Here is a 25598-nt window from a genome sequence, read left to right as displayed (position 1 = left end):
AATCATGAGCAACTTTGTTATGAAAACGTGTAAAGCAACATTCAGAAACACTATAGTGAATTCAATCTGGCTGGAACCAGCTCTAGTCTACCTCCGTCTGGAAGACTTTTTCAGGGTTTCCAGAATGGTCTGATCTGACAGTTCTTGAACAAACGGAGTGTGAAAACAGGCCAGCATAAGGAAGTGGGGTGACCTCATACAAATATATGAAAGTGAGTTACATGCATCTCAGTGAGTATCACCGAGCACCCACAACACACACACACACACACACACACACACACACATTTGACAACTCCTAGAAAGAATGATCACATTGTGACCAACAGGATAAAAGAACTACTCTCTGGTTCTGGATTCTAGAAAGACACCATAGGCAAGGAAATATTCTACTTGGGAAAACCAGAGGATGTTCCATTCAGTTCTCACTTTTTTTTTTTTTTTTTTTACCTTTCATTTTAGTAACTGAATGGTTTATGTGTGGGGGCTCTTTCTGTATAATTTAAATTTCTGGTGTTATTTATTTTCAAAAACATAAAGAACATCTGAGAGATGTTAGTTTCTTATACCTGCACCATTAACAACCTATCTGTTGGTTATCAACTTTCATTTGTAGGGGCACCTTCAGCTCAGGTCATGGGGAGCCCCACGTTGGGCTCCCTGCTCAGCGGGGAGCCTGCTTCTCCCTCTGCCTGCAGTTCACCCTGCTTGTGTGCTCTCTCTCTCTCTGTCAAATAAATAAGTAAAATCTTAAAAAAAAAAACCCAACTTTCATTTGTATAACAATTAGTTAAAATGTGTGAAATAAGAAATCACTCAGCAGGAAATGACAAGCTCAGTGTTTGGGGCATTGGACTCTTGTGTCAGTGATCCCCATTCTGGAGAAAAGGACTGAATAATGTGAAAGTTCATTTGGGTGTGTTGGGGAAGGTGAATTTATTTTTTTATTTTTTAAAGATTTTATTTATTTATTTGAGAGAAAGTGCAAGAGAGAGAGTGCACACCAGCAAGGGGGAGGGGCAGAGAGAGAGGGAGAAGCAGGCTCCCCACTGAGCCAGGAGCCTGATGTGGGGCTCAGTCCTAGGACCCTGGGATCATGACCTGAGCCAAAGGTAGATGCTTAACCAACTGAGCCACCCGGCACCCAGGGGGAGGTGAATTTTTGATCACGTACAAAAGGCTTGGACCTTGCGTTACATTTAAAAAAAGAACAAAACAAAAAAAATTAAAATTAAAAAATTTTTAAAAGAACAAAACAAAATAATAAAGCTTTCTTAAAAATCACTCTCCAAAACCAAATTAAATTCTGGAATCTCAATAATCTTGGACGTTACAAATATAAATTGCTCATTAGATCTTACTATGCTCCATCACGGCGCTTAGTGCTATGAGGCATAATAAGTGTAATATGTATAATCCATGATCTTAGACTTTGTGGCTGGGATCATCATTCAGAGGTCCTGATTCCTAATCCAGTGCTCTTTCTAGTATAGCAAAGCCTCTCTTGCAACACAATTACCTCATCATAATCCAGCATGTACCAAAGACAGAATATTGCATTAAGAAAGTTGATCCCCAGTAGAACCACCCAGTAGAGGACTGCCCTTAGATGTGGGCAATTGGGCTGATGTCCTAGGCTCTGGGCTTTAGGTCTTCCTCTGGCTGCATCTCTCCCTGGCCCCAGGGCTTCTACCCCAGGGCTTGTCTTGCTGGGGGCTGCCCCACTTGCCAGTGTGTCCTCATAGGCCTGAGGAGTGGCTAGGGCTAGGGAAGCAGTAGATGATAGGACAGTAGATGTTAGGACGTGGTGGCAGAGGAGTCTTCATGCCCATGTGGGGCCTCGTAGAGCAAGACAGGGTCTGGGCTGGGAAGCTAAGGGCAACCATCTGTTTTGCTCTTGTCCCTAGAATATCAGTTAGGCTTGCCCAGTTCCAGTGAACGAATGAATGAATACACATACACATACACACACACATATATAGATTTTCATATACATATATAAATTCAAGTTCAAATATATATATAAGTGTGTGTATATATATATATAGCTAGTCTATAAGTTATGGTTCAACTTAGGATTTTTATATATACATTTTTATATACTTATATATGTGTGTGTATATATATATATATATATATATATATAGTGTGTGTGTGTATATATATATATTACTCTGCAATATTGTATCTTCACATTTTGCTCCATACAATAACAACTCACTTATTGGGGGCCTAATATTGCCAAGCACTATTATAAACTCTTACTTGGAACTCACTTATTCCAAAAACACTATGAGGTAGGTAACATTATTACTATCACCATCACCATCATCCCCATTTTACCCATGAGGAAACCGAGGCACAGAGAAGTAAGGTAATTTGTGCAGGCCTGAGAGCTAGTAAGCACCAGGGCCAGGCTTCTAACCATAGGCAATGCAGTTTCTATTCAACTTCCCTTGCTTTTCTACCTCAGCTCTACATCTCCTGCCAGGAAGGCTCAAGCCCTCACTCTTTTGTAGAGGCCTGTCTGAACATTTCCATTCTCCCCCCAATTTTCTGAACTTCTGGAGTTCCTTTGGCCTTCATCACTCCCCGGATACTTACTGTTGGGGACTGCTGGGAATCTCCCCACGTGTTTATCTATTAGCTCTACCATCTAAAAGTGAAAGATGACTGGGCCCTTCCCTGACAATGTGTTGAGTGGGCAGGTGTTTGGTTTCCCAGAATAAGTATGGTGGTCTCTGTGATGAGCTGCCTAATCCCCAACCGGAAAAGGATTGTGGCCCCAGCTTCTAGAAGGGAGTGATGCCAGCACATTGATTGCAGTGGTCAGCCCCTTCAGGGGCTGTGTCAACAGCAGAGAGCCACCTTGCCCAAGGCCACGCTCCCTCCCAGAGTGGCCCACATCCTTGGACTGAGGGATGTGGGAGCGTAAAGGCCTGGCCATCTTGGTCAGGGGTGTGCTGGAGTCAGCTTCCATGGATGGTGCACGTCGTGAACTCCATGTTCAGTGACACGACATCCAGAGCTTAAAATTAGTCATGGTGTGGTATTTGCTCTATGGAAATTGGCAAACACAGACAGATCAGGGCTTTGGTTTTTCAGAGTCAGTTTGCCAGCATACCACGGTTCTCGGCCCAACTCAGGACTTGGAAGCCTCTGAAAGGCCCTTCTGTCCCAGAGGTCTTCGTGAGGGTGGCTGAGGCTGTCTTCCTGGGGGCTCACAGCTGTATCTCTCCCTCTGCCCAGTTCTGCTCCTAGCCCCTCACCCACCCTAGGCACATGTGTTGATCCCAAGGGCACTTTCTGCATGCCCAACTCTCAAAGTCTGCTTTCTGGGGAACTCAGCCTGCGACAACTCTTACTACTGTTAAAGTTTATCTAAGCTTTGCAGATTGCTTAGGCACCTTATCAGGAATGCTAGGTTTTCCCAGAAGGAAGATGAGAATATATCATACAAAATGTTCTGTCCCACATCAAGATGGAGACAATTTTTCTTATACAAGCTTTTAACCTTTTTTTGAGACATTTAAGGGTACTTTATTTATTCCAGTATACCTAAAATGCTGTCATTTCAATATGTAATTATTACACATTTTTTTACTGGGACATTTTACGTTCTTTTTTTAAAAAAAGATTTTATTTATCTATTTGTCAGTGAGAGACAGAGAGTGAGCACAAGCAGGGGGAGTGGCGGGCAGAGGAGAAACAGGCTCCCTGCTGAGCAAGGACCCTGATGCAGGGCTCCATCCCAGGACCCTGGGATCATGACCTGAGCCGAAGGCAGATGCTTAACCGACTGAGGTGCCCCTGACATTTCATTCTTTTTACATATGAAGTTTTAGAAACCTAGTGTGCATTTTATACTGACAGTACATCTCAATTCTGACTGGTCGCTTTTCATTTGCTTAATAGCTTCATGAAGCTGCTATGTGCAATATTATACAACTTAACTATTAAGAGTGTCCACTGCTCGGGACGTCTGGGTGGCTCAGTCCGTTAAGTGTCCAACTCTTGGTTTTGGCTTGGGTCATGATCTAGGGGCAGTGGGATTGAGCCCTGAGTCAGGCTTTGTGCTCAGCGTGGGGTCTGGTTGAGATTATCTCTTTCTCCCTCTCCTTCTCCCTCTGCTCCTCCGCTGCCCCTGCACGCGCACTTTCTCTCACTCTCTCAAAATAAATAAATAAAATCTTTAAAAAAGGTGTCCATTGCTCATACATACCACAATTTCTATATACATTTGATTGGTTTTTCCATCTTTATGAGGTATAATTAATATATAAAAATCTGCACATAATTAATGTATGCAAATTAGTGAGTTGGGACATATGCAATGAATATGCTTATCACTTGGATTGTGGTGATGGTACCATGAGTGTATACATTTGATTATCGATATATATTTAAGTTTAGGTTGTTCCCAATTTGAGACTATTATGAGAAATGGTGCTATCAACATTCATGTCTGTCTCTTGGTGCACATATAGAATAATTAGGTTTTTATGTGTTCAAATTCAATAGATGCTGCCAAATATATTTCACTTAGTACTGTCAGTTCTTTATCTAATTTTATCAGTTCTGAGGGATTACTGGTGGTCTCTAAGCTGGAGTTCAATTTTTAATTCCCCAATGACAAATGATGTTGCTCAAGAGGTAAGCTCTTTTTGTTTTTTAAAGATTTATTTATTTATTGGAGAGAGAGAGAGTGTGAGCATGTGAGTGGAGGGAGGGGGTAGGGAGAGAATCTTCAAGCAGACTCCCCACTAAACATGGAGCCTGTCCCAGGGCTCAATCCCACCACCCATGAGATCATGACTTGAGCCAAAACCAAGAGTGACAGCCAGCCAGGTGCCCAGAGGTAAGCTCTTAATAGAGGCCCTGGCTAGTACTCACCATTATACAAGCCACCACGAACCCCCTACCTAGAGGACAATTAATTCCTGTTCATGTTTGCTGAATGACTAAAATGAATCACATTCAAATTGCCCAATTAAATTTTTTTGGTAAGATTCTATCACTTATGCTTGAGCTTTCTTGTTGAAAAAGGAATAATATGTGGTGGTAGGGTGGGGAATTATTGAATATTTTGCTTTGTTGAAGCCTTTTTGCTTTTTTTCCCCCCCTATTTACCTGTTTGTAGAAGTGATAGTCCAAACACTTAAAAACATGTATGGCCAGACCATCAACTAGTCAGAAAATTCTGGCCCTAAAGCAAGAGCATGGTCCTGTCAACACCCATCATCCAAGCAGAATAGGGTCAGGTATTAATTGTTTGGGTGTTAGATCTTAGGGTGGGTGGCGAGGGGGCTTCTCAGAAAGAGACTTGGGACACTTAGGAAGGTTAGCGACAGAAGCTAGTTACCAATCTATATGGAACTGTTTCTTTCTTTTTTTTTTTTTTTTTTTAAAGATTTTTTATTTATTTATTTGAGAGAGAGAGAATGAGAGACAGAGAGCATGAGAGGGAGGAGGGTCAGAGGGAGAAGCAGACTCCCCGCTGAGCAGGGAGCCCGATGTGGGACTCGATCCCGGGACTCCAGGATCATGACCTGAGCCGAAGGCAGTCGCTTAACCAACTGAGCCACCCAGGCGCCCTGTATGGAACTGTTTCAATGTTTGAACACTGGGTATGGCCTTGTGGATGTCTGCTAGCTGAATAGCAGGCTCATTTGTTCTTTGACCAAGTGACTCCGTTTATGACTTTAGTATTCTATATCTCAAATGCTTTTAATTTATCTAAGGAGACAAATTATATTGCTCTCAATGAAATCCTAATCATCTTTACCGGGGCATTTTTCGGGAGATGGGAGTGATGTATACTTGGCTTGCAAACTTTAAGCTATAAATAGCACTCCAAATTTTCTCATTACGTTTAAAACATCTTTTGATCAGACTACCGTTTCATTTCTTGGAAGCGGCATTGCTTTACTGAATCCTGGCCTGACCATTACTGTAGAAAATGGAGGCTAAAAGGAAAAAAATTTAATGAAGAGATATAATAATCAAATCTCCTTACAAGTCATTTGGTATTTCATTTTGTTTCAATGCACATTTATTGAGATCATTTACTCGATACAAAGGTAAGTGTTGTAGAACATGCAAATACGAATAAGACGAAGTCCCTGAACTTGAGAGCATGCAGGAGGTATAATAGGGGAGCCTAAAGCAGGATAATGGGAAAGGAAGAGTATTCAGAAGTGGTAAAAATGTGTCTGGAGTACAGAGTGGGAGGAAAAGATTATGCAGGAGACAAGTCTGAAAAAGTGGAATGTTAGTCAAGATGCTTTCAGTTGCAAGTGACACAAACCAACTCAAACTATCTCTCTCTTTTCTTTTTTTAAAGATTTTATTTATTTATTTATTTGAGAGAGAGAGAGATTGAGCACATGAGAGGGGGAGGGCCAGAGGGAGAAGCTGACTCCCCGCTGAGCAGGGAGCCCGATGTGGGACTTGATCCAGGGACTCCAGCATCATGACCCGAGCTGAAGGCAGTTGCTTAACCAACTGAGCCACCCAGGCACCCTCAAACTATCTCGAGCAAACTATGATTTAACTGGTGGTATAACTGTGAGGTCTAAGAGATGTAAATAGATAGGTAACCCAATGGATTTGGGGTGATAACGATGTGTCAATGTAAGTTCACTGATTGTAACAAATGTACCACCATGGTGCAGGATGTTAATAGTGGGGGAGGCTATGCACATGTGGGGGCAGGGGGATTTGGAAACTCTGTAATTCCCACTCAATTTCCCTGTGAATCTAAAACTGCTCTACAAATAAAGTCTGTTAAAAAAAATAAAGAAAGAAAAGATGGTGGGACTGCTGTTAGCCGACAACCATTTGAATGGAGACATGAACTTAAATATTTTACATTTAAAAGAGTAAAATGTTCCCTGCTGACCTAATGGAGGCCTGAGAGCCTGCCCAGCTGAGATTGTTCTTAGCTGTTGACTTTTCATCCCTTTTCTGGGATCACCCCCTTGGTTTGGTGATATGGATGTGTATTAGTGATAGTGAATACATTCAGACATTCTGCAAATGTGACTTTTTAATGCATTTTATGTGCCAGACCCTGTGCTTAATGCACAGCGGGGAAACAATGACAATGCACAGGCCCTTGCCCTCAAACTTCACAGAACCATAGAGGTTTTCTCAAAGGGTAGTCCACTGATCACCTATATTGGAAGCAATTTGAGGCAGTTGTGCAAATCACAAAATTCAGGACCCTATTATAGACCTTCAGAATAAAAATCTGTGGATATGTGACCCAGGAATTTGCATTTTTAACAAGTATCCAAGAGCCTTGACACTCAAAATATAGCATCACCTGGGAGATCATTAGAGGTGCAGAGACCCCACCACAGATGTCCTGAATCAGAATCTGCATTTTAACAGGATCCTCATACATTAATGTTTGGGTTTGAGAAGCACTTTTCTAGAAGATTGTTACATGCTGAAGTTTAAAAATCACCGGTCTAGGAAGACTAATGAGTATATAGATGACTTTAACAATGTGATGAGTGCATTTATAAAGGAACATGTGAGTTCCTCTGGATGTGCATAAAAGTAACAGGTTTCCCTGCCAGAAGTTTCCAGGACACGGGTGATAGCACCCGCTTTTTAAAGAGCAAGGAGTTAGGCTAACATGATGTGGCAGGGGTGAGAGGTCTCATCAGAGGAAACCACTGTACAGAAGTCCTGAGGCAAAAGAGAACACTGTTTGTTTAGGGAACAAGAAATATACCTCAAATTGCAGTGTCTTGGTTTTGTTTTTGTTTTTAACTTACTTAAACTCTGAACATCAATGGAAGGAGATATTTTTTTAAAAATTCCATGGTTGGGTTGCCTGGGTGGCTCAGTCGGTTGAGCAGCCCGCTCTTGACTTTGGCTCAGGTCATGATGTCAAGGTCCTGGGATCAGCTCCCCACCTCCTAACAGGACTCTGTGGTTCAGCCGGGAGTCTGCTTGAGGATTCTCTCTCCCTCTGCCTCTCCCCCTACTTGCACTCACAAAGGCTCTCTCTCAAATAAAATAAATAAATCTTAATTTAAAAACATTTTTTTTAATTTTTAAAGATTTTTATTTATTTATTTGAGAGAGAGAGAAGAAGAAGGAGCATGAGAGGGAGAAGCAGGCTCCCTACTGAGCAGGGAGTCCCAGGGGGTTGGGAGCTCGATCCCAGGACCTGAGCTGAAGGCAGATGCTTAACTGACTCAGCTACTCAGGTGCCCCAGAAAAATTCTATGGTTAAGGATTTTTCTCATTAATGTTTAAGGGAAAGGGGCAGGGATCAGATTTTCGATTCCTTTCATGCTGCTTTCTCTAACCTCCTTTGACTTTTTGTTTGTTTTTGGCATCAATTTCTTCACTCATTCGTTCATTTGAAAGGTGCTTTGTGCCCGGTGCGGGAAAAGAAATAGTTCCTGCCCTCAGGGAGTTTATAGGTGAGGCTAGGGTAGGGGTGGAGAAGCCAATAAAATAAGGAAAATAAATGCGTAATTATAAATTGAGAAAAAGGTTAGGAAGTGTGCTATGATAGGAAATAAAGCGGAGAAACTTCAAGGAAAGGCTTGTCCAGCTAGACCAGCATATCCTCTTGAAATGGCCCGAATCCCTGTGGGTTTGGTGGGATGAGATGTCTTACTAAGGAGCACCCAGGGGCCAGTCGGTGCATATATAAACACAATACACACACACACACACACACACACACACACACACACACACACAACTTTCTGTTTTGCTGGGAATCCGAATGGGGGTCGAAGACCTCCCCTCAAAAATCACCTCCTTTCAACCTGCTGTCTGCAACAGGACAGGACAGCGAAAATGGATTTTCTCCGCAGCTCCAAACCTGAAATGAGAAGCAACCTCCAGGTTGAAACAGTCCTATTTTCAGAAAGAACTTATCTGAGTAATTTTCTGAGGGAGCTGCTAAAAATGGGTCCAATCCTGTATATGTTCCCAGTGAAATTTTCCAATTGCAAACATCCATTTGGGCGTTGGGAGGAGCAGGGAGGAGACTCTGCGGCACCCGCCATTGTTTCCAAAATGTGTGTGACAAAACCCCGTGCAGAAGGAAACAGAGATAAGGCCTGGCGGTGCGGTCAGGCCCTGCCCGGCGGCCGGGTCCTGGGGCAAAAAAAGACGCGTCCCTGCGACCAGGAACCTTGTGTGCCGGGTCTCGCTTCCCCGGTGGCTGGGGGAAGAATTTAAGAGCGGGACCGCGAGCCGCGCTTGTAAACAGACAGCCAGGCTGGGATGGTCGGCGGCCAGACGGGCTGTCACGGTGAGGCGGGCTTGCTGCGAAGCCGAGCCCCAGCCAGGAGTAGGCTGCAGGCCCCGCAGGTGAGGGGAGAGGCCCAGCCGGCGGCCAGGGGAGCATCCGCCTGCTTCTGTGCTGCCTGGCTGGCCAGTGGGGGAAGGGTGTGGGGATGACAACGTTGTAACAGATACGAGGGTATCCCTGGGGTGGCGATGATGTTGCTGTTTCTTCCGTACTCTGGTTTTGATTTCGTGCTGGAGACTGCACTACAGTGTCGTGGATAATGGGCGAGGGGAGATTACATGATGCATTGTCTGCTGATTTTTAGACATCGGGTATATAAGTAGAAAGCAGTTTGAAATAGCTAATCCCGTCCTGTGCGTTGTTTTTAGTCTCCCTGCTTCCTGGGTCCTAGAAACCAAATCTCAGCAGAGCCTATCACTCACATCACGCCGGGGCTCCTCGAGCAACAGCGATTGTTTCCCTCTGTGGACTCCGATCATTTTTAATGTGTAGTAAATGAGACTGTGTGACTGATGACAAGCATGATTTGGTCTTCTATGAGAGGATTACTAAGCTAAAAAATCAGGATAAGGAAATTTCAGACCCACTCAATAAATGAAATAAATGGCTACTGAGATATATAATTGAGGGTAAACTGAGATTGGTCTAGATTTATAGCTTGCAAAGCAGGGCAGATTTGAATTTAACAGGTTAAACTGAAATTGAGCTATGCTGTTGTAAACTCATTTGGAAGTTTTTTCCCTTTTTTCCTCCTTGGAAAAGAGAAACACTTTTTTTTTCTTTAATATTTTAATTTCAGTAGTCATAGTGAATTGCAATGTGTATTCATTCATAAGGTATTTTATTATAACCTGACTACCTGTGAGCTTTAATTGTACCTATAATCAAATACAAGGCAGTTTTCATTTCATTAACTTCGAAAATGCCTTCACCAAAAATTGGGCTATATATAGACATGTCTCCATGACATAGTCTAACTTTTAGTTAGTAGAAGAGTATTAGATTAAATTGCACATAGAAAGTGTTTTGTGGGCGCCTGGGTGGCTCAGTCGGTTAAGTGTCTGCCTTTGGCTCAGGTCATGATCCCAGGGTGCTAGGATGGAGCCCCACATCCGGCTCCTTGCTTAGCAGGGAGTCTTCTTCTCCCTCTGCTGCTGCCCCTCCCCCTGCTTGTGTGCACGCAGTCTCTCTCTCTCTATGTCAAATAAATAAATAAAATCTTTTAAAAAATTAGAAAAAAGAAGTGTTTTGAAAGCAAGTACATCAAAGAGGTAATATAATATTAATGCCTTATGAGTTTGTCTTTAAAATGAATATTTTCACAGTGTAATGGTTCATAGCAAGAACTATAAAGCCAGGCTACCTGGATTCTAGTTCCTGTGTAGCTACTTCCTATTGTATAATGTTGGGAAGTTACCTGCTGTGTTTCCGAATTTATAGACTGAGCTTAATAATAGTACTGATCTCATAGGGTTGTTATGAGGATTAAATGAGTTAGTATTTTTAAAGCATTAGAACAGTACGTGTAATAATTGCTGTACACGTTTGTTAATAAATACATAAGGGGCACCTGGCTGGCTCGGAAGAGCATGTGACTCTTGATCTCCGGGTCATGAGTTCAAGCCCCACGTTGAGTGTAGAGATTACTAAAAAATAAAATATTTCATTGATTTTTTATTTTATTTTATTTTTTTTAAAGATTTTATTTATTTATTTGAGAGAGAGAATGAGACAGAGAGAGCATGAGAGGGTCAGAGGGAGAAGCAGACTCCCCGCTGAGCAGGGAGCCCGATGTGGGACTCGATCCCGGGACTCCAGGATCATGACCTGAGCCGAAGGCAGTCGCTTAACCAACTGAGCCACCCAGGCGCCCTTCATTGATTTTTTAAAAAATACGTATAATAAAAATAAACCAGTGTTGAAAGTAGAATGGTGGTTGCAGAAGCTGGGGGAGGGGCAAAATGGAGAGTTTTGTTAAATGAGTGTAGTTTCAGTTTTGAAGATGAAGAGTTCTATAGATTGGTTGCACAACAATGTGAATGTACTTATTACTGAACTGTACACTTGAAAATGGCTGAGATGGCAAATTTTATAGGTATTTTCCCACGATTAAAATTTAAAAAAATATCAGTGTTGGCAAAGTTAGGTATTAAAAATTCTTTTTTTAGGAGGGGGAGGGGCAGGGAGAGGGAGAGAATCTTTAAAAAAATTTTTTTTAAAGATTTTATTTGTTCATTTGACAGAGAGTGAGAACACACAAGCAGGGGGGAGGGGGATAGGGAGAGGAAGAAACAGACTCTGGGCTGAACAGGAAGCCGGATGCAGAGCTTGATCCTAGAACCCCGGGATCACGATCCGAGCCGAAGGCAGACGCTTAACCAACTGAGCCACCCAGGCGCCCAGAGAGGGAGAGAATCTTAAGCAGGCTCCGTGCCCAGCACAATGCGGGGCTCAATCTCATAACCCTGAAATCATGACCTGAGCCAAAATCAAGGCTTAACCGACTCAGCCACGCAGATGCCCCTCAAAATTCATATTAGCACATGGTAGCCCCATCCACAGTTGCCTTTGCCATTGTGAAAATGCAACTTCTTACAGTCATCAGTAAGGTTCATTTATTTGGTAAATTCATGCAATTGAGATTTATAAAGAGCATGAACAAATGGTAAAAAACAACACCTCTGACTCTATAGCAGGCAGCATTTTAAAAATGCCCCTCGACCAAGATTGCATGTCCTAATCCGTGCAACCTGTAAAGGTGATGAATTACCACTCTTTTGACTATATTGTGTTATAGGACACAGTTGAATTTAAAATGGGGAAAATATCTGAGTAGTCCTAATCTAATCACAGGAGCCCATAAAAGTGGAGAGCTTTCTCTGGCTGGGGAAATCCAAATGATTTGACGCTTGAGGAGGAACAACATACTGTTGATATTTTGAAGGTGGAGGCAACACTTGAGAAGGAATGGAGGAGCCTTGAAGAATGCAGGATGCCTAGAATTCTGGGGGTGGCCTAGCATGGAAACTGGAACCTCAGACTTGGGGGCACAACCTAGGAACTGGACTATGCCAACAACCTGAATGAGCTTAGAACTGGATTCTTCACCAGAGCCTTTAGATAAGAGCCCAGCCTGGCCAACAACACCTTGATTTTGGTCTCTTGAGAGAGACCCTGAACAGGGAACCCTGTCAAGCTCACCCAGACTTCTGACCTTCAGAATTGTGAAATAAGAAATAGGTGTTGCTTTAAGCTACGGAGTTTGGGGAAATCTGTTATATAGCAATAGAAAACTAATACAGACTCCAGCAGAGAAGTGGGCAAAAGACAGGAACAGACTATCCATAGAAGAGAAAATTAAGTGACTAATAGACATATGAAAATACATTCTCTTTTCATTAATCAAAGAAATGAGGATTGGAACAACAGCAGGGCCCCATTTTTCCAGCTCTTAAATTTACATAGATTGTTAACAATTTCAGCTCTTCACATTAGTTAGTGCGCAGTGGAGCAGATACTCTCAAATGCTGTGAGGGGTGAGCAAATGGTATAACCTTTCTGAAAAGCTCGTTGGCTGAATGTATGAACAGCCTCACTAATGCTCCTACCACTTGACCTAATACTCCTAGCAATCAATCCAAAGGAACTTAGGAATATTTTTACAGTTAATGTTCACAAATGCTTAATGTAGCTTTGTTTTCTCATACATTGATGGATTTTAGGCTTTAGGCTCTAGACCCAGGTTAATTATACAAGTGGAAAACAAAGAACTGTGATGGATATGTAACCATTTGCAAAAAGAAAGACATCTGCATATTCTGGCTAGGAGAACCAAGCTGGACCCAGGCCGGTAACATCTGCGTTACAAAACACCCAATGCTAATATTCATTGAATATTTATCAGATACTTGACATTCTCTATTCCAGTTTAATCATGTATGCAGCCTTTCCACAATACTTGAAGCCAAGCTATACATTTACATATTTAAGAAGCAGGTAGGTAGATGGGTACTACTTTAATTACTTGTTTCAGAAGACCTGATTTTAATAGGAACCTGGAAAAGATTAAATCATTTGGGCAGATTTTTTAGGATTCTCCATCTCTAGACAGTTTCCAGGAGCAGCAGAGCACTGACACTCTTTCATTTTCCCCACTGGTTCCCTTTCCTATTTTCATTTTGCTCTATTCTCACACACCTACAAGAAATGTCCAGAAACTGTCTATTGCTCCATTGGCACTAGCCAGATGGTGATTTTCTTTATGGGGAATGTTAATCCCTTAGAAGAAACAGTGTGGAAGGATGTCTAGCAAGGAATTGCTTTTTTCTTCATCCTTTTTCTTTTAAAGTGATTTTGTATTTGGTTCATAAGTAGCTGAACTGTATTCTAGCTTAGAACTTCTAGTGCAAGCTAAATAATTCTGAGAACTGAGTACTGAGTGCCACTATGATAAAAATGACCACCAGTAGTAAATTTCATGCATTGTGTATGCTCTCCTTCATTGGCTACTGTGGATATTACCAGACAGACAATAAAAAGCCCACATAATTTACCTTCATACTGACAATAAGGTAAAGACTGTATTTGGTCTGTGGATGTAATTAGTCTTGATGGCAACGTGAGTTATGAGCAAAAACTAACGTTAAAATATTGAGGCCGGGCGCCTGGGTGGCTCAGTTGGTTAAGCGACTGCCTTCGGCTCAGGTCATGATCCTGGAGTCCCGGGATCGAGTCCCGCATCGGGCTCCCTGCTGAGCAGGGAGTCTGCTTCTCCCTCTGACCCTCCTCCCTCTCATGCTCTCTGTCTCTCATTCTCTCTCAAATAAATAAAATCTTTAAAAAATAAAAATAAAAAATAAAAAAAAATAAAAAAATATTGAGGCCATTGTATTGAGATGTCAGGCATGCTATTTTCATTAACATTTTGTTTCTTTTTCATACACATTAACTGTTAATTTGAGTTATGTGTTTCAAATTGGATTCTCCGATTATATGCCATGTTTGTGAGTACGGTAGAGATTTGTTTGTCCAGTTACCTTGATTAGTGTAACCAGTTTATAATTCAGTACAAACTAAAGCTGCCTGGTTCTGCGTTATCCAGTTTACTTGTGAACATTTATCTAATGGGGAAATTGCTAAATATCCACTTTACTTTGTGGCTTGTATATGTGATTGTAAATGTAGGTTTCAGTCACAGAACAGGGAACATGTTAGAAAACATCAGAAAGGTAACCAGCAGTTTTCATGCTCCAGGAAATTGACTAAATGATATTTTCCCACGTGTTCTTGATCCATTTGAGTCAGCACTTTAGCTTTTCCAGAACAACTTCTCTTCTACCCTCAGGGATTCATTGATTATTTGACTGAACAAGTAAGAGTTGAGCACTTGTTTTGTACCGTGACACATAGCTCTTGTACTTGGAGCCAGGAGCACAACTTTGAATAAAACAGGCACAGTCTCTGCCTTCATGAAAGTTATGGTTTAGTGGGGGAGACAGACAAGTAAACAGGCCAATTTACACAGCATGAAAGGCATTATAATTGAGATCAGGATGCTATGGGAACACATAAGAGGGATGACTAAAATGGACGTGGGAGGTCAGGGAAGAAGTGATACTTCAGCAGAGACCCAAAGGCTGAATTAAAATTAGCCAAGTTGTGTCCCTGTGTGTTGTGGGATGGAGGGTGAAGAGGGAGATTCAAGAGATGAGCCCAGGAAAGTGAGTGGCCATGAGCTCTTACAGGCAATGTTAAGGAGTGTATGGTTTTTCCAGAAGACACCAGGGTTTTAATTTCAGAAAGCCCACTTCTGTTGCAGTGTGGTGACTGGATTAGAGGAGGGCAAGACTGAAGGGAAGAAGACTGGGTGGTGGTGTCTGAACTAAGACAATAAAGAGAGGAATGGGTAGATTTGAAGGATGTGGTAGAGGTAGAATTAATATGACTTGCTCTTTGGAGTGATTGCGGGTGAAGGAGACAGACGGGTCAAGGGTGCTGTTCACTTTCTGGGGCAGATGATGGTGTCCTTCACTGTATGGACAATACCAGGTTGAGGGTAAGATGAGGAGCTGGGTTTGTGCACATTTAGGAGTTAGGGGACATCCAAACGGCAGTTGCATTTGTGGGTCTAGAGCTCAGGGGAGTAATCTGGTCCTCATCCACCACATGGACTGCAGCTGAAGCCACAGAAATGAAGATCACTCAGATAGAAGAGGAACTAATAAGAGGGTTATGGGGAAAATGGAGGAATACCTGTATTTATGATATGAGCATAAGAAGGGGAGTTCATAGTGAGGACTGAACTGAGCATCCTGAGATAAAGGAGAAACATCAGAAGAGGCTGCATCGGTGTGTTCATGAGAGCAATGCAAAGTGGGCGTTCAATAGGTCAGATACTGCTGAGGGGTCAGGTCCGACGTGCAGTGAAAAGTCTCCTGGGTTTAGCAACAAGGAAATTGTTGATGACCTTTGCCTCTGCAGTTTCAGCTAGGGCAGAACCAGATTGCCTCGGCGCCGGGCGGGGAATGAATGGGTGGTGAGAAGTAGAGTCAGAAAGCATAAAGAGCAAGTTTCTCCTAGAAACTTGGAATTAAAAGGTAGGAAGAGAAAATATTTTAGCTGTAGGGGAACTTGGAGGGCAAGGGAGGGTTTTACTTACTTGGTTTTTCTTCTTTGAGGAGAGATACTCCTTTTGAATCATCATGCACTTGCACTATTGAATCTCCCCACCCCAAGACCACCAGAAAAGCAGAAAACACGGTAACTCTCGCTGCCTTGAACAGTGCAGGCATTCCTTGAGTAGATTAAAACCTATCCCAGAGTTTCCTGAACTGATTGCTGTCACTCCTCTGTACCAGTTCGTTGGTTTATAATGAGAGGAGATCAAAGAGAATGCGGACCCTTTCCCTGGCACCACACAGCCCCTGTCTGCGTCCTGTATCCTGTACTTTGGAGTTCACAAAGCACTGCATTATGTCATTTGACTTGCTCTCCAAGAAAATTTTTGAAGAGGGTTGGACAGGTATCCTTATTTGACCTGCATCAAGGTAACTGGAATTCAGGTTCACATAGCTTGCCCAGAATCACACCTCTGGTCGTTGTGCATAGAATGTTGAAACTGAGGTCTTCCAGTTCTAGGTTTTATGGTCCCAAAGTGATTGTCCTTCACTGAAATGTTAGATATGATGTCTATGGATTCCTGGTAGTGTGGCCATATCATCTTTCAGTAGACTTAAGAAACAACACTGAAGGTTGAGGGTCAACTTTGTTACTTTGATTGAGCCCCATGTACAATGATATTCTTACCCCTATTCCACCCCCAAAAGAAGGAGGCACTTTATTTGGGTATGCCTTAATAGTTAAACTATGTTAGAATTATCTATAGTCACATTTAATTTGAAAATATTTCTTTAATCCTTTTGACAGAAACACTTATTCGCAGGTTTTTTTTTTTTAAGTAAACATTTTTTACAAGTGTTTCTATGTATTGGCTAAATGAAAAATGATGTCTTAGGGAAACATTAGTAAAAGGTTTGGGCAATTAGGACTATGTCAACATTTGCAAAAGCCCTTATTTGGCCTAAATGAAGTCACAGTTATTATACTCTTGCAGACATTCAAAGTAATGTGTTCAAGGTCACTAAGAGAATTGAGGTTAGCTATTTAGTTAGAGAACAGCTTTTTACTCTGTTCAGGGACCTCTCATCCACCGTTCCCTCAGAGAACTTACAATGACACAGAAGTATTACAGACATGATTTTTTGAATAAATTAAGTATAAACTGTTTCCCTGGGTATAAAGATGATAATTAGCATTTAACTTTCTGAGTTGTGGGATTAACAAAGATTTAAAAATAAATAGTTTAAATAATTATTATTAATTATTAATAATAAATAATTTAAAGTTGCTGATGTTTGACACTAAAATTCAAAGCACCATGTATGTAAAATTTTAGCTCTCTTATCTCAGGGTAATTAATTTGCTATTAAATGCCATACAGGGCTGTATGTGCATTTTAGAGTCTTACTTCCACTCACTGGCCGTATTACTTTGGACACATAACTTGGTCTGTTTAAATCTGAGTTTCCTTTTCTGTAAAGCGGTAATAATAGCAGCTCTCCGATAGGGTTGTTGTGAGGATTTAACAACATGATGCAGATAAAGGGCTTAAATAATGACTGCCCTTAGTAAGTACTCAAAAATATTAGCTATGACTTCTTAATCTTGGTCTTGGCTTAGGAACTATAAGAACTGTCTTTATTTTGTTTTTAAATATTTTATTAAATACATCATTCCATATTTAAATGTGTCCGTCTACAATGAATGAGCCCTTTGCGGGACATTTTTAATGAGTTTAGTAGTGGTAGTCTTGGATGATGAGCAGCTGTTTGAGTCCCAGTAATCATATGCCTCTCATCTTAATGTCAAATCAAAAGAGCTAAAGAGTGGTGCCCGGGTGGCTCAGTCGGTTAAGTGTCTGCCTTTGGCTCAGGTCATGATCCCAGGCTCCTGGGATTGAGTCCCATGTCGAGCTACACACCCAGCGGGGAGTCTGCTTGTCCCTCTCCCTCTGCCCCTCACCCCTCTTTGTTTTCTCTCTCTCAAATAATCTTTTTAAAAAAAGTTAAAGAAATATGCACCAATCAGAACTCCAGAATGTTTACATGCTGTTGCATTGTTTTCTAAAAATCCATTCCATATTCATGAATATAGTCCATAATAAAAGAAATTTAAATCCAGAAATGGAGATGAAAATATAGTTCCTACTGTTCTTCTCCTTCATATTTTGTAAACTTTTCCTTTGTTCTGTTTGATGGACAGAGATTTTTCTGACCTTCATGTTGTACATAGTAAAATAACAAAGACTCATCCTATTATTTTACCTTACCTTGTCGTTATCTTTGAAGGTCATAGGCTGTTTTGTCTGCCTCTGCCAGCCTTGCTTATTTCCTGACAGAATTGTAAGAGGCTGCTTGGTAGTCAAGGTTGTTGTCACAGATTAAGTAAAAAAGGGAGGGAGGGGTCATGGATGCAGTTCCTCACCACTGAGTATGTCTGTCCTTTCAAATAAGGAGTCACCTTTTGCTTAGATCTTATCATGGGTCCGATACTCTCAGGATGCCATTAAACAAAGACCCAAGGCTCATTTTTTAACAGGTTCAGTTGTAGCAGAGAACGAAAAAAAATCATTTAATTACTTCTAATGTACATTCACCCTACATGCCCATGGGAAATGGTTTTGTGAGTATGTGCTAACCCATAAGCTGATTGTTGTTTTGAAGGTTAAAGTTGTAAGTATTTTCCCTTCTGCTAATCAGCTGCAGTGACCTAAGGAATTAAAGTCAACAGGAAGTGAGGCATTTATTCACTTCCCATGACATCCCAGCCATGCAACAGAGGCAAGTTGGCCAGTGATGTTTCTATGGGTCAGAAAGACTTGGGCAGCTTGTGAAGAGCTCTCTGCATTGGTGCCTTCCATTTGTGCCATTGTTAGTTTACTTTGAGCTTACCCTTTGGTGGAGCCTTTGAAGCTCTTACCAAAGGTTGACAGCTTCATGCCAGAAGCAGCATCATTTCTAGAGCAGGTATGATTGGTTTTGTTTGGTTGTTTGTTTACTTTGTCTTTGGTTTCTTCCAACTGAAGTCATCTCAGTGTGGACTGTTAGGTCATTTAATTGTGTTTGGTCATTATGACTCTTTTTATCTCTTGATTATTAATGATTACTTATTTATGTTCCCATTACACCTTTTGGATACTTCTGTTAAGGCACTGTTTACACTTGGTTTTATGTTTCCCCACCAGCTATTACGTGCTTCTAGGGCAGCTCTGGTTTTGTGTCCCTAGCCTCTATTATAGTGTTTGGGTACTTGGTCCATCCTTGTAAAGGCTTGTTGAGTATAAATGGTTGTGTGGTTAACAATCAGCTAGCTTCTAATAGGAATAGTAATTGCTTTAGATTTTACAAAGAGCTTTCACATACATTATCTGCATTTGTGCTTTACAATTCCCTAAGGTAGATGGGGGCAGGCATTGGCAGGATTTCCATTTTGCAGATAAGGAAGGCCCGGAAGTCCTGAGTCAGCCTGACTTGCTTGTAGTCATTCAGCTTAGAAGGCAGTGCTGGGACATTAACCCTTTCTGGTCTCAGAAATGTGTGTTCTCATTGCCACACCTCTGTCCCATTGAACAAACTCAAAACTGAGTGGCGAATTGTTGGATTCAATCTACTTACAGTTTATGGTTCTTCTAACATCAGGGCCCCTAAGCGATTTAAGTTGATTTAAAGGGTAATTGAACTTGGTTGGCTCAGTGATTAGACAGGGATTCCAGGAACCTCTTTTTGTTCCCCATAGGGCCTTTGACTGACAAGAGATGAGTCATCTTGGTTTCTCTTTCATCATCTTTAAAGTAATCCTGCTACTTTTTCTTACCTCTCTCTGTTTACTACTAGTTTTTATCAAGAAGCTTACCAAGCACTTTATAAACCGTACTCTAAGCCATGCATATGAAAATGATTATTCTCAGTAGAGCCACATGGTTATATGAATTGATGATATCTTTAAAGCTACTTCCCTGGTTGTTTCTGGGTAGCTTGCATAGCGGGGTCTCAGTGAACGTCCCTGGTGGTTTTTACCTTCATGGTTGTGATCTGTCATGTATCCAGCTGTGCCAGCTGGCGTGGCTCAGATGGCACCTGCGTGGACGAGGAAGTTACTCCCTGTTGCAGTTGGAGGCTGACTCTAGCAAGATGCGATTTTTATGATGGAAGTTTTCGCCTACTTCACCTCAGCCCTAGATAATTTGAGTGGGTGTATTTTGTGCCGTGGCAGTATCATAACCAATGAGGTTTGTCCGAGGCACGATTATTGCTGTTTTTTAATCTCTATTCCTTGCTGTGGAGGTAAAGGGAAGTGGAAAACATTTGAGTCTGTATTTTTAGACACATAACTGAAGTTTGTGTCTGTTTGGTTTCTAAAAGCGGGACGTATTGGAACTCTGGTGGTTTTATGAAATGGGATTCCCCGCTCAGGAGCCTTGGCTTTCCAGTCCCGTGGTTGACATAGGGGCATAGTAACATCACTGCCTATAACGGCAAAGCAGTCTGAGATTTGAAGTGCCATGCTTACATTTAGGTTAGTTTCTGGGAAAACATCTTGGGGCATCAAATGTCTCAATGATTTTGCAAGTGGCAAACAATAAGCAAGCACAGAGCTGTACTGAAAAATGCTTTAAATTGATTGCCTGGTGTATTTCAAAGGGAACATCTCTTTACTGGTATTAGAAAGAGCTTGAGCTCTAAGTCAGTGGAAAATGAGACCAGCCCAACTACTGACTTGCAGTGGTTCACAAAACAATTCCCTAGTGCTGCATACGTGCTTTTGCTTCTATAAAAGGTCTGAGTGAGGTCTTGGCTGCCTGACCCTTGCCATGTTATTTTTAAACCTGGTTTCTATAGCGTAGAAGCTTTCTCTACTAAGAAAAATCTTAAAAGCTCAAGTCAACATATGTTTTGTCAGATTTTACTTAAATGAGCTTATAATGAATTCAAATATACTTTTGCCAGAAAATCAGGGTGGTATTTATATTTACAGATGTCAGCGCTTTGAAAACTTACTCTTTATTCAGTTGTTCATTCAACAAATATTTACTGAGCAGCTATTGTGTACTAGCCATAGTTCTAGGCCCAGTGGGGGTTATAAAAATGAAGTGGTTTAAAATCACCACTCTCAAGTTGCTGTAAGTCCAGTAGGGTAGGTGTGTGACCTCAGGCAAATTATTTGTCTTTGAGCCTCCATTTTCTGTCTGTAAAATGGAGGTAATAATACATTATATATCATGAGGCTTAGGGATATAAAGTACCAAGCAGTGTAGCTGGCGCAGTATGGGCTTTTGATAAATTATAATTATTATTGTCATCATTTCAGAAAGAACAGGCAGCATGCAATGTATGTTGTGGGGACAGTACCAAAGACATCCTGTGGAAATTTAAAGAAAAGAGCAGGCTGTTTTAGGATCAGGGATTAAAGAAAGCTTGTGGAAGAAGTGGCATTGAATCTTGTAGAGTGGATAGAATTTCATAGGTAGAGGTGGGGAGAGGGTACCTCAGAGGTAACTGTGTTAAGTAAGGTTTTGGAGTTGGGAGAACAAAATTTGAGCGATAGCATTGCAGTTTGGAGGAAAAGAGTATATTACGGAAGAGAAGTGAGCAGTTGGGCAGGCAAGCCAGGCCGAGGTTTTGAAAGGTTTAGAGTGTCAGGTGAGCAAGTTGGCCTTGTTGTCAACAGAAGCTTCATTGAAGGATTTTATTTGTCCCCCCAGTGCCTAGAACAGTGCCCAGCCCATGGTGAGCGTTCAGCAAATATTTATTGAATGAATAACTGATTGTGGTTTTAGACAAATTGAGCTTAATTTTGTCATGAGATAAGCCAGGTAGAAAAGTCTTAAGAATAGTTGGGAACCTAGGACCAGAGGTCAGGCCTGAGACTGAGACCGACAGTGGACATGTGGAAGGCATGAACATAGAAGTAATTATTGACAAGTGTGGATAAACGGACCTCAGGAGAATATGTAGCTGTAGTTAGAGAAGAGAGCTCAGACAATGCCCACATTTGGTGAAGGGACCAGTAAGGAAAGGAGAAAGATGGAGACCCAGAATGAGGCAGTAGAAATGAGAGAAAAGGTCAGAGTGTGTGATGTCTGTGAGGCCGCAGAGATGTTTGAGGAGGGGCTGGTTAATAGTGTCAAGGAGGGTCAGGACTTGGAAGAACACTAGTGGTTGTGTACTGAGGAAGTCTCTGCAGAGCTCTAGAAGGGAGGTTCAGTCGAGTGGAGCCTTGTGCCAGGTTGAAGGTGTAAGTGGGCACAGCACATTCTGGGACATTGCTTGTTTTTTGTTTTTTTTTTTTCAAGGTTAGTGTTATTTGCTTTTTGAGCATATATGTAAACAGACAGTGTCCCCACATTATATATATATATAATCTGATTCCAAGTCAGTACTGGACAAAACACACCTAACTATTGATCTATTTTCTCTGAGTTATGAGATCATGACTGATTTTTATTTTCTTTGCCATATCTGTCAGTATTTTCCAGAGTTTCTATGAATATTTATTGCTTTTAGAACTGGGAAAACAGGGGCGCCTGGGTGGCTCAGTCATTAAGCGTCTGCCTTCGGCTCAGGTCATGATCCCAGGGTCCTGGGATCGAGCCCCACATCAGGCTCCCTGCACCGCGGGGAAGCCTGCTTCTCCCTCTCCCACTCCCCCTGCTTGTGTTCCCTCTCGCTGTGTCTCTCTCTGTCAAATAAATAAATAAAATCTTTAAAAAAAAAAAAAAAAAAGAACTGGGAAAACACTCTACCACTTATATTTTTTTATTCTCCTGATGTGTTACGTAGCAATAGATTTCTCATTTATTAAAACTTGTATAGAATGTAGCCTTCTAATGTTCCTTCTGGGCCTATGAAATGGGATTCCATCTGTGTTTCTCGCCATCCTTTTCCTCTGAAAGACCCCTGAACTCCTTATGAGGTCCACAGCGACACCATGTCCTTATCTGCTGTTTGTAGCTTCCCTGTGCTCCATTCACATGCCTACGGTGTCGTCATGTCAAAGCACCTGAAAAAATCATTATCTCTTATAGCCTCATAGTCCAGAAAGGTATTTTACTAGGGTCAGATCCTTCTGTGGTGGATTCTTGACATTATATAATTAGATATATAGATAATATAGATATATAGATATATAGATAATTAGATATATATAATATAGATATATAGATAATATAAATATATAGATAATTAGATATATATATATATAATATATATAAAATATATATTAGAAAATTTTCAGTCAGCCGCAGCATTAACCAAAGTGAAGAACACATGAGAGCCACATATGCTGACCGTCCTGGTGATCCCTCTTCATTCTCATGTTTGAAAATGGACTGGCAGAAACGGTTCACCCTAGGTGTCTTCGGCATTGCCCTTTTCTCTCTAGTCCAGCTGCTTCTAAGACTCCCTGGCCTCAGACACCCTCTCAGCACTCATTAAATTCTGATTACAAGCCATTTAGTCAAGTGGGAGGAAGTCAGCACTTTTACCATCCAGCTTGGGAGAACATGGCACCTTTGTGTGGGTTGGGCTGGTATTATTGCTCATAGCTGCTTCCGCCTTGGTGTGGGAGGACTGCCGTATTCATCCTCTTAATTAGCCTGGCCTAATGAGCATGTAAACAGCAGATTTCCTTGTTAGAAAATAGCAATACACTGATTCTCCATCCTGTTACATTTTGACGCATGCAGGGGATTCTTTGGGTTGAGCTTTTATTACTGCACTGACAAATGGACCTCCGTTTGTCAGTCTGTTAAATAGGAGAAATAACCCTTTTTACAGAAAGGGTATTTTGTATAAAAATAAGATAAAATATCTATAGATCATGGAGTTTGGCTGAAAAGTAGTGTATTATAAGTAGTTGGTTGCTGACTTTGCCTTTGTTGGGCTGACACATCATTGAAGGTATAGAGTAGGAGCATGTGGTTGTTGAATGGGTGAGGTCCAGTGGAGTGCTCCATAATTACAGTTTACATTTTTTAAAGGCATGTTGGAACAGCTACCTAGTGAATGATCCACAGGCATAGCAATTTGATGTTAGCGACTTTATTGGATACAGGTAGCTGAGTAAAGCACCCAGAGGTTAAATGGTTTGCCAGAGGCCACCCAGCACGTGTGTGTGGTTGAGCCAGATTTAGAACCCAGTTCTAATTAGCTTCTAATTTCCAGTTTTGTGCTGAGGCAAACCACACTGCACCGACACACTCATTTTATTTAGTTCACTTTGTCAGAGGAACATAATCTACATATTTTGACCTGTCTGAATATGCTGTTGTTATTTCTAATTAATTAATTTCAAAACCAAATGAGGCAAGCTAGGAAGAGGCGTTTACTTATAGAGACTAAACTTGGCATTAGATCCTGGTATTGTAGTGAATTTGAGGCATATATATCCTAGGGAAAAGATGAAGTTCTAAAAAGAATGAGGTTGAAAAATGGAGCCCCAAAGGATGAAAACACAAAGATTACACAGGAGGTTAAGTAAGGCACCCTGCCTGGCGTCCAGTCACTTAGAGTGTGGAGTGGAATACATGGGATAGAGATTGTTGATCATTTCAGTGCAATGTGGCAAACCCAGGGTGCTATGAGAGAGCCTGAGCAATTGGGAAAGGCTCCCCAACTTGGAGCAAAGCATGGAGGAGTAAAACGGCAAGGTGAATGTTGGTTAGAATCTACAAATTGGAGAGGTGCATAGGTCACGAAAGGCCATGAATGTCATGCAAAGGAATAACAGTGCATTCATTCAACACCTGAATATTTAGTGCCCTTTTTTTTTAAGCATGTCAGACGCTATTCTGTGCACTTGGGATACCATAGTGAACAAAGTGAGCATAAATTCCTGCCCTTGAGGAGCTTATATTTTATTAGATAGAAACACTAAACATTAAATAAATAAGTAAATTAAGTGGTACTTTAGAAAATGGTAATTGCGTAAGGAGAAAGGGTCAAGCCAGGTGATCAAGGTTAACAGAAACAGCGGTAAGTCATGTTGATAGGTATCTACCCTTGAAATGATGTGATGAGAATGGCACTTCGCCTCTGTGGTTTTTTCCCCCCAAAACATATAGCTCTAGTCTAATCATGAGAAAAACATCAAACAAATCCCAGTTGAGGGACAATCTATAAAACACCTAGCCTATACTCCTCAAAGTTGTCAAGGTCATCAAAAACAAGTAGTCTGAGGGGGCGCCTGAGTGGCTCAGTCGGTTAAGTGGCTGCCTTCGGCTCGGGTCATGGTCCCAGGGTCCTGGGGTTGGGCCCCGCATCGGGCTCCCTGCTCGGCGGAGAGCCTGCTTCTCCCTTTCCCTCTGCCTGCCACTCTGCCTACTTGTGCTCTCTCTGTCAAATAAATAAATTAAAAAAAAAAATCTTTAAAAAAATAAAAAACAAGTAGTCTGAGAAACTCACAGCCAAGAGGAGGTTAAGGAGATATGACAATTAAATGTCATGTGGTATCCTGGGTAGAATCCTGGGACAGAAAAAGGATATTAGACAAAATTGAGGAAAGCCCAGTAACATATGAACTTTAGTTAATAATGTATTAATACTGGTTCATTAATTGTGACAAATGTGCTGTATAACTGTAAAGTGTCACATGGAGGAAACTGGTTGTGGGGTTTGTTGGGACTCACTGTACTATCATTGCAATAATTTTGTAAATATAAAACTTTTAAAATTATAAGTTTGTTTTAAAAAAA

General features: G+C 41.4%; 1 protein-coding gene and 1 pseudogene across 2 annotated transcripts in view; both read left to right on the top strand.

Moving 5' to 3' along the window:
- The first annotated feature begins 9078 nt into the window (after positions 1 to 9078).
- The window catches only part of PLEKHM3 (pleckstrin homology domain containing M3), a 180491-nt gene continuing 163971 nt past the window's right edge, over positions 9079 to 25598 (top strand). For both annotated transcript variants that reach the window (XM_036070878.2, XM_036070876.2), the window contains exon 1: positions 9079 to 9348. The gene's annotated coding sequence lies outside the window, so the exon portion shown is untranslated. The remainder of the gene's footprint in view (positions 9349 to 25598) is intronic.
- LOC144381679 (U4 spliceosomal RNA) lies at positions 20102 to 20230 on the top strand (annotated as a pseudogene).

The sequence above is a fragment of the Halichoerus grypus genome, chromosome 4 (assembly GCF_964656455.1).
Source record: "Halichoerus grypus chromosome 4, mHalGry1.hap1.1, whole genome shotgun sequence".
NCBI lineage: Eukaryota > Metazoa > Chordata > Mammalia > Carnivora > Phocidae > Halichoerus > Halichoerus grypus.
The sequence above is the reverse complement of the archived record's forward strand: the minus strand, read 5'-3'. Positions and strand labels throughout refer to the sequence as shown.